The sequence below is a fragment of the Epinephelus moara genome, chromosome 9 (assembly GCF_006386435.1).
Source record: "Epinephelus moara isolate mb chromosome 9, YSFRI_EMoa_1.0, whole genome shotgun sequence".
In the NCBI taxonomy this organism is placed as follows: Eukaryota; Metazoa; Chordata; class Actinopteri; order Perciformes; family Serranidae; genus Epinephelus; species Epinephelus moara.
In genome coordinates this window covers 34,119,624-34,129,190 of record NC_065514.1, presented here as the reverse complement: position 1 = coordinate 34,129,190, position 9,567 = coordinate 34,119,624, and the positions used below count along the sequence as shown (strand labels likewise).

At 38.7% G+C, this 9,567-nt stretch overlaps 1 protein-coding gene and 1 long non-coding RNA gene across 3 annotated transcripts in view; one reads left to right on the top strand and one right to left on the bottom strand.

The window, feature by feature from the left end:
* The window catches only part of LOC126395185 (uncharacterized), a 523,086-nt gene that overhangs the window by 389,851 nt on the left and 123,668 nt on the right, over positions 1 to 9,567 (bottom strand). The window lies entirely within an intron of this gene.
* The window catches only part of pip5kl1 (phosphatidylinositol-4-phosphate 5-kinase-like 1), a 106,063-nt gene that overhangs the window by 993 nt on the left and 95,503 nt on the right, over positions 1 to 9,567 (top strand). The window lies entirely within an intron of this gene.

Here is a 9,567-nt window from a genome sequence, read left to right as displayed (position 1 = left end):
ACACACACACACACACACACACACACTCCCACTTGGCCAGGTCTTTATGATAATGCCACATATTTGAAAAATGGACCAATTGTATAAATCACACATCAACCCCAACAATCAAATATGCTCAAAATGTGCCCACTAGGGATGCTCTATAATATTGGCATGTTAGCGGTATTGGCCAATATTGGCTTTAAAATGAACTATCAGAGTCTGCCAGTATGCTTTTTCTTATTTTGCACAATAAACAAATATTAGATACATTAAAAAGTATTATATTTCATGTCTCCATCTGCTGGTGGGCCATCACAATAAGAGTATGCATGCATAATATGTTAATTCAACTACAGAAGAGACTTGATGATCACTAAAATTTGGCAGGTAAAAAAGGGGATATATTGATACTGGTATCTGTTATCGGTCAAATATTGACAAAAAATGTAATATCGTGCATCCCTAGTCCCCACCAATACACTGATAAAAAAAAACAAAAAAAAAATTGCTATGCTATGACAGGCAACCACGCATTTGCAATTGTAGCCATAAAGAAATTTAACAGATTGCCATGACTATTACTGCCACTACTGCAGTCCTGTGTGTGGTTTGTCCAAGTGGTGTTTTACTGTACTCCAGCAGAAGCTGATGCTTGACTGCTGTGGGTAGGTGCAATCAATATCAAAAACTGTACTGTCTCTATTTTAAATGTATTAAAAAGTGGAAAATGAGAATGCAATTTTAGGATAAAATTGCCCTCCAATGAACGAATAGGGAAAAGTAAAATCAAACATTTTTTGATCATTTATTCATTCATTCACTTATTCGGACCTGAAATAGTGTAAAGAGTATATAGCTGTCAACTCTCAGTTTTCCAATTGTACCCACTTTATGCAATTCTGAGACTGCACAGGGACCCCAGTATGCAGGAATATTTAAGTACACCATCATGAAAAATAGTACAGTTCCCTTTTTCCTCACCAAAATTAAGTATAACTTTGGATTGTTATTGTTGTTATTTGGCCCCCTTTCCAACAAGCTTAACTATAATAGTTTAAAGATAGCTTTAAAACTGAGCCTGATACATCAGGTTTTATTTGCTAACATTACTCTGCCTCACTTCTCACCTCAAGCTCTTCCTGTCATACCTGCTGCTTCGTCACCTTTTTTTCCCCAGACATTTGTCCTTAGCCTCTGTGCTCCTTTCATTTTCTTGCTCTCTCTGCACCCTGACTTTTTCTTTAGTGGTTCCTAATTTTTGGTGAGGTATGCTGACTTTGCTAGTCAGGTTGCAGTCCACCTCACATGTTCACGTGAACAGCGCTTGTGATTTCTGCATGTCGTACACCTGACTCCCTCTGTCAGATGGACAAAACCACTTCACAATACCTGTGGGGGGTGAAGGCGAGACATGGCAGGCAAAAACATTGATTTTTCATGCAGTGGTCAATTTTGAGATTTTGGGCTAGTTTACTCCTTGAATATTCAAACTGCTGTAAAGAAAACAATCAAATTATACATTTAGATGTTTATTTTATTACATTTTGTCTACTTGCGCCAGTAAGTTTCTCCCGAATTTACCAAAAAGTTAGCATTGTGCAGTGTAGGCCAGTGTGTTTATTAGTTGGGTTACTACAGTTGTAGGCCTTATATGCCTGTCATGTTATTAAATGATCAATTTTCATGACCTTGAAATATACTATATTAATATTACTAAGGGCCTGAACATTTATTCTATTTGTGAGCAACTGTTTCCAATAGAAATGTATTAAATTCCCCTATGTAAATCTTTGAATGCTGTTTTCTCAAATTGAGTTTTTTGTCATACTCCAAGTCGACCATCTCAGCCTCTGTAGCACCTATGTACAAACTTTGCAGTTATACATCTAGCTATATTCTGAAGATATTTACAGAGGGATTTGTTAATAAATCATTCCTAGCCATGATTTATGTGAAATTTTATTCCCAAAAATATGGTGAAAATCGATTTTTTTTAAGGCTATGAACAGTATATTTTGATTTTCTAGGTAAAAGCAGATATCCTTAAATCCCTCTGTAATTTTTTTTCATCTTATATATAAACAAAATGAAAAAATAATTTTGCACCTGGCTTCATCAGATGTTCAGATTTATGGTTCTAAAATATATGCAAATTAGTGCATATTTAATGAGATAATGCCTAATTTGCATAATTAAACATTACAATTTTAAAAACTTGTAATACTTTTTTTCATACTATTGTAAGTAAGTAAGTGTAATCAACTGAGGAAGTTTCATGATGATATCTATTATTTTAAAATTTTACCCTTTTCACCTGTAGTGTCTCACCTGAAATGTGTTTTTATGATAAAAATACATTTATTTATCACATAAATACATATAAATTTTATTGTCAGTAATTTAAGTCAGTAAGTAAATTGTTGTACTTGATCCAATTTAAAGGTCATCCATAGACCTTTTCATGGGCCCCCCCTTGGCCTTGGACTGGGGTCATGTGTACCCTTTGACCCTTCTAAAGGCGGGCCTGAACACATATCATTAACTGTAAACAGTCATGCAGGTGGGCTGGACAGATTACTGTTAAATATGTTTGCTGATAAACATACATGAGCCCAGTCTATTTGGGTTAAGACCATCACTTCTGAAGAAAGCTGAGCGCTGCCAAAATAGATTAAAATTGTCAATAAAAACAAAGATTTGAGATCTGTATTGAGCCTGAAGTCACTCATGTAGACTGAAGAACCTACTAAAACACCTGACCCATCATTGACATGGGGCCTAAAATGAAATGTTTCCGACTTGCGCCATTTGTACCAACGTGAACAACAAGCTCCTTAACAGAAGGGTATTCTGTAAGCAGGCGAGGGATGGCACAAACTAGGTTAGAGACTTTAGCACCTGAATAGCAAATGGATACAGCTAGCTTTGACTTCACATTGGTCGTGATGAAAAACAATAGGAAATACATTTTCAATGATTTATTGGTGAGTCCAACAAACACTCACAAATGTATTTAGAATCATTATTTTTATTTGCTGAAAAAGGGGTATAAGAAGCCTAGGACACTGTTGGTAGACAGCTAGTCACTCAAAGCAGCCTGCCTTTAATTATGCATATGCATACATATAACTTTAAGGCTTCATAAAATATAAATTGGTGAATTAAATAAAAATTCATCCCTTGTACAGCTGGAAATTAGCTATAGGAACCAAAACAATTTTTTGTACCAGACAGCAAACATGTTTATTTCTTCTGTAAAGTTGGGCATTTCAACTTGAGGGTCTATGGGGATTGACTGGCTTCTGAACCCCACCTTAATTGGCAGCGCACCTGCGCTTCGCCAACTGGGTGTGGCCAGGCGGATTTTGCAAGTTTGGCACACCGTGCGCGCTGGCGCAGCTACTCATCTTTCCCACCTCTGTCCCTCCTACCTGCGCAAGTTGGAAAGGGGGAGGAGAGAAGGCATGGAGTGGGTTTTACACAGCCAATTCACATCACACCAATCAAATGAGCCCCTCTCCTCGCCCTTAAATGCGCCGCGCGAAGGCGTAATGAGAGTTTACTCAATTTGCCATGGCAGAAGAGAGCAGCAGCGTCAGACAGCCAAACTTCTCCCAGGAGGAAACTGATGTTTTGGTCCAGGAGGTCCAAGCTCGCAATTCTGTATATTCGGACACTGCGAGCTTGGACCTCCCGGGCTGGACCTCCCGGGCTGATGATGCAAAGGTAGCCTGGGAGGAGGTCACCACAATCGTAAATCAATGTTGCGTTTCTCTCGTGCACGCGCGCTCTCTCTTTCTCTCTCGAAGTCTTACTCTGTTTCTTTTCTTTTGACATTTCTAAGATGACAGATGCTGAATATATACTCCCTATCTGATGCNAAACCTTTTGGCACGAAACTGTCACTGCGCCAAGCTGGATCTGTCGACACCTCCCCCTGCTGCACCGCCACACCCATCTCAGCGCACCTCGGTCTGCCAAACTACCAAACTGAGCACGCCTCAGGTTGTGCTGCTTGAAACTAGCTCTGTGCGGGGTTCGCCACCCTATGCCACCCTGCGCTGCGCCGGAAAACTAGAGCCCCTGGTCTGGTTGTAAAGCGGTTCATTTTTTCTTCGGATTTATAAAAGCAGGTTGTTGGCTACTTCAAATTATGTGTGCATTCCTCAGTTACCCTGCAAGTTATTCATATTCTTTCCTTTAGTCCATGAGAGTCCTCAGATCAAAAGAGTCAAAAGGGTTTTTCATAAAAATGAATTCAAGTTGTGATGATTGTTATTAAAGTGGTGTTGTGCTGGTATGCCAGGTGCTGTAATCTCTGAACGTTGTAACACTCTCTCTTTCTCTTTCTCTTGATTGTATTTCCCGTCTTTGCTAAGCAACAGTTTTGTGTGAAAGGAATTAAAGGCCTGTCCCATACAGATGCCTGTCCCAAATATAGGTCTGTTGATTTAAATGATTAAACAATAAGTTTGTTAAGTTTTAATCAGTCTAATTTATATGGATTGAGATTAAGAATGGCATGTGCCAGGTCTTTGTGAGGGAAATTGGGGTAGGATGAAAAAATATTTTGAAGCAAAACTGCGAACCTGGAAATAACAAAAGTGTAATCATATTTTTTAATACTGTGGTCCTAGCACAAAGAACTGAATGACCTGAATGTGTCATCATCATAGAGTCAGCAAAAAAAAGATAAATCCCAATCATGCCAGGCTCTGAATGCCAAATCCAATTGTGATGATGAAATAATAATAATAATAATACATTTATTTATAAAGCCCTTTCAATCGAAGTGCTGTACAGGTGAATTAAAACAAATACAAGTACAAATAGAGACAACGTTAAACAGTTTCAAAAATAAACACACAAACAACAATGATAAAAACACAACACACACCCAAAACAGGACATCACAGGAGGAGCAAACCACCCATCACTCAAACGCAACAGTAAACAAGTGGGTCTTTAACTTTGCTTTAAAAACCTCAATCGAGCAGGCCTGTCTGATGTCAAGAGGAAGACTATTCCACAGAGTCGGTGCATGGAAAGAAAAAGCACGTTCACCGACCGTCTTCTTTTTGACTTTAGGGACAAGCAGACGGCCACTTCCCTCAGAGCGCAGAGACCATGTAGGCACATAAATATCCACAAGTTCTGTTAAATATACAGGTGCCAGACTTGGGCTGGACGATTATGGCAAAAATAATAATCACGATTATTTTGATTGATATTGAAATCACGATTAATAAACACGATTATTCATTGATTTCAAAACTCTACCAAAACTCAACTTCAAATATAACTTAAAAGAACAGCCAGAAATAAATTAGTGACAAGTAAACAAGTAAAAAAAATAAAAATAATAATAGTAAATTAAAAATAATAATAGCAATAAAAACAATAAATAAAAATAAATACTAGGGCTGACCCAAAAAATTCGAAGCTTCGAAGCTTCGTTCGATGGCACGGGATTCGATGGTGAAAAAAAAATTCGAATATTCAGCCTATTTTTTCTCCCGTTTTTTTGGGGGGGGACCTTGAACGCAACACCATCTCCGACAAGGAAATAGAAAGCCTGACGTGCAATGAATGGAGACCTGTTATCCTGCTTGAACACAGACAGCTAAATTCTTTCAACAATGTGACTCAAAATAATGATAAAATAGATTTTATTGATGTAAAATAATATGCTGATGGTGACATTTTCCACTGGTCCGCTGTGCACTGAGATGGTGTCAGTGACACATGCTGCTCTGAGTCACGCATCTGTCTGCTTACGCTGTAGTCCGCGCCGAGGGTTTTAATTTGTAGTGTTAAATCAAAAGTTAAACACTACCAGAAGTGTTTTTTCGTTTGTGAATATTTTTATCTTAATTCTAGGGTTGCAAGAAACTACCTTTTCGCCATAATTTGTAAGTTATTAACTTTTTTGGACTTTTTTTTCGCTCGTGTTGCCTTGGGGGGCGGACACGATAGCGTGACAAACTTTGCAAACAATTTCTTTAGCTCAACGTCCGTCAACTTGAAGCCAAAATGTTTCCAGATGACTGAAGTTGTCCTACAGTGTACCTTTCTTCTCAACCAAAGGCTGTCTTTCTGCCATGTTCTCAATCGCTCGCTCCACATATTGATCCACACACGTCACACGCTTGCTGCTGCTTGCACATAACACAGGTGCATTCACGGTGCTTACATACACGCTGCGCCGTGCGGCGCATTAATCGTTTTTCTTCGATTATAAACGCTGCGCCGTGCGGCGCATTAATCGTTTTTCTTCGATTATAATTTTTTTATGATCGTGAGAAGCCAAAATCGAAATCATGATTAAAATTCGATTAATCGTCCAGCCCTATGCCAGACCGTTTACAGCTTGATATGTTAGTAACAGCACCTTAAAGTCCGCTCTAACCTGAACAGGGAGCCAGTGAAGAGAGGCCAGCACCGGAGTAATACGATCATACCTAGATGATCCAGTTAAAATACGAGCTGCTGCATTCTGAACCAGCAGCAGACCTCGAAAACTCTTCCTGGGCAACCCTGATGAAAGAATGTTACAATAATCTAAGACTGATCTGATCTTTGCAATTTTTCTGAGGTGAAAGAAGGCCACTTGTGTCACCTCTTTTACATGCAAGTCAAAAGAAATGGTCTGATCAAAAAGTACACCAAGGTTCTTTACCTTGTCCTTTCAATGAATGACACAGTCATCTAGAGATAGGGTAAAATGATCGAACTGGTGACTAAATTTTGGCAGTCCAATCATCTCAGTCTTAGTTGAGTTAAGTAGCAGAAAGTTTGTTGATAGCCAGGACCTCACAGCAGCCAAACAGGCTGTAAGTTTCTGCAATGACTGGCATATATAATTGCAAATCATCAGCATAGCAATGAAAAACAATCCCAAAAGAGCACATGATCTGACCTAGTGGTGCCAGGTACATTGAAAACAACAGTGGACCCAGGACAGAGCCCTGTGGGACCCCGTGCTTAACAGAACAAGAGTCAGATAACACGTTGTTATAAAGAACACGTTGAGATCTCTTTGACAGGTAAGATCTCAACCAATTAAGCACCTGACCCGAGATGCCAAAATAATTTTCAAGCCTGTCCAAAAGTATACAGTGGTCCACAGTATCAAATGTGGTGCTAAGGTCCAACAACAGTAGAACAGATGCTGAGTCTGAATCTAACGCCAATAATAAGTTAGGGCTGCACGTTTCTGGAAAAAATGAGAATCACAATTTTTTGGCTTATAATTGAAATCACGATTCTCTCACAATTTTTTTCAACATAAAGATTTATTGTGCTTATTTCCTGATACAAAAGGGAAAGTAACAAAAATTATAAATAAATAATAAAAAAAAATATCATTAAATAACAAAACCTATGATTGTGCCTGATACAAGAGACACAAGGCACATAAACTCTGGTCAGCAGAGAGGGAACACTCCTGTTTTTTGCTTAAATGCAACAGCTGACAGCCTGACACTGACCGTAAAAACAATAAATTTTAGTCTTTTGTCTTCTCTTACAGCTTTTGAACAATTTTAACAATAATATCAATGTTAAACAACATTTTTCTGAGGTAGGTATTCCAGGCCTGGAATTAAGTCATTTTTAGGGCAAGGCTACTTTAGCCTTTGATAAATACAAATTTATTGGGGCATCATGGCCAAAATGTGGGGCACCAAGGCCAAAACCAATGGCGCAATAACAATATGTGCTAATTACATTGAATGAAGACAAAACAATATATGTGTTGAAAAACAGTACTGAGTTTATTAAAACTGTAAACTGAACACTTGACTTTTCCACAAAATGCTGTGTGATAAATGTTATTAAAATTAAATTAAAATGTGAACAATTCATAATATTCATTGTTATTGTTATGATAAAGTCTAAATGGACGAAGGAAGATCAAAATTAAACATTTCAACACCATGCATTTGACAGGAGTATTCACCTAACATAGCCTACATATCTTTAGTTATATAATTATTTATATGTTTCTATGTATATTTTTACATAAATCCCCAATATTTTATTTGCCTTTAAAAAAATCCTCTTCCTTCATTTAATTAGACAATGTTTATTGTATTGTATTATACGTATTAATTCTCTACAGGATCCTGTATGTTCTTTAATGTGTGTACAATTTATTAAAAAAACAAACAAACAAAAAAACGTTTTGGTGAACCTTGCAGCAAAGTGAACCCTCTTCCTCAGAGAGGATCTTTGCCTCCCAGTTTGTAGTCTCGCCACCAGACAATCAGAGATCTCCGCCTTCTGATAGTCTGGGGACACTCCTTTCTAAAGTGTGTTTAACACACCTGCGAAAACGGCCGGCAACAAAGCAACGCCTCTTGCATTTTTGAAAAGGATACGCCCTCCCGGAAATGTGTGCTTCCCCTTTTCTCGTCCGCAAGGAAACAAACACACAGAGAGCTTGAAAATGGATGCCGAGAGATTTAACTCCGTTTTATCAAACGTGTGCTCATCCGTGAAGAAAATATTTTTTCCAGCGGATGTCTTAGTTACAACATGATTGAGCTATCATTTTTTTTCACAGACCGTTTAATGAGTTATTACCTATTACAGAACCGCTAACGACTAAGAAATAGTAACGTTAATGTTTGTTCAATCATTGTGTTTATAGACTTTACAAACATCGGATTAGTCTAAACGGTGATACGGTGATGTGAAAAATGTGATATACATATATATAGCTTAAAGCTCTGCTGGTTTTCTAACCGGAAGTATTTGTAAACAACAAGGCGATTCCCTCTATTGTCCGGCTGGACGGATGAGTCATGGCCTTGTGAAAGATTATGTTTGTTTCTTTTAGTTGGCGAGAATGTGTCACCGCAAACGCGACAAACATCCACTAACTTTGACGGCGTTTTCTGCGAGCGCGGCTGAGCCATTTTGTACCGCTACACGTGTTTCTAGTGGGACTATGTTTACAAGCACAAGAGTTCAGCGAGCCACCGAAGGACCACCCTGCAGATTTACTATTGGTTCTGCAACGTTGGAAGTTTTTTTAAACTCTGAATTTGTATCCGCCCATCTAAACACAAAATCAGGGCAGTGTTGCCAACTTAGCGACTTTGCCGCTATATTTAGCGACTTTTCAGACCCCTCTAGCGACTCTTTTTCAAAAAAGCGACTAGCGACAAATCTAGTGACTTTTTCTGATGTTATTGAAGATTTCTGGAGACTCTGTTGTGAGAGCATGTATCATTCTTATTCTTCTCAACGAGCAGCGGATGCTGCCGTGGGCCCTTCCCTCGCCCCAAAGCACTCACAGACGGCCCAGTCCTCCCTCCCAGCAGCAGTCAAAGCAGGAGATGTTAACCCCTCCGCGTCCAGACTGCAAGTGAATCGCGCATGCGCGGAACTGCCGCTTGCTGATCCCGACCTGGTTTACAGTCAGGGCGGGATGTAAATGTAAAATTTTCTTTGTCTAATATAAATCACTGAAAGAAGGTTCATTTGTAGTTCTAAACATGTTCAGGGTGTTTTTTTACTCAGTTTTTGTCTCTCCCACGACGTTATTCCTCTCTCCTACAGCAGCCATTACAATTA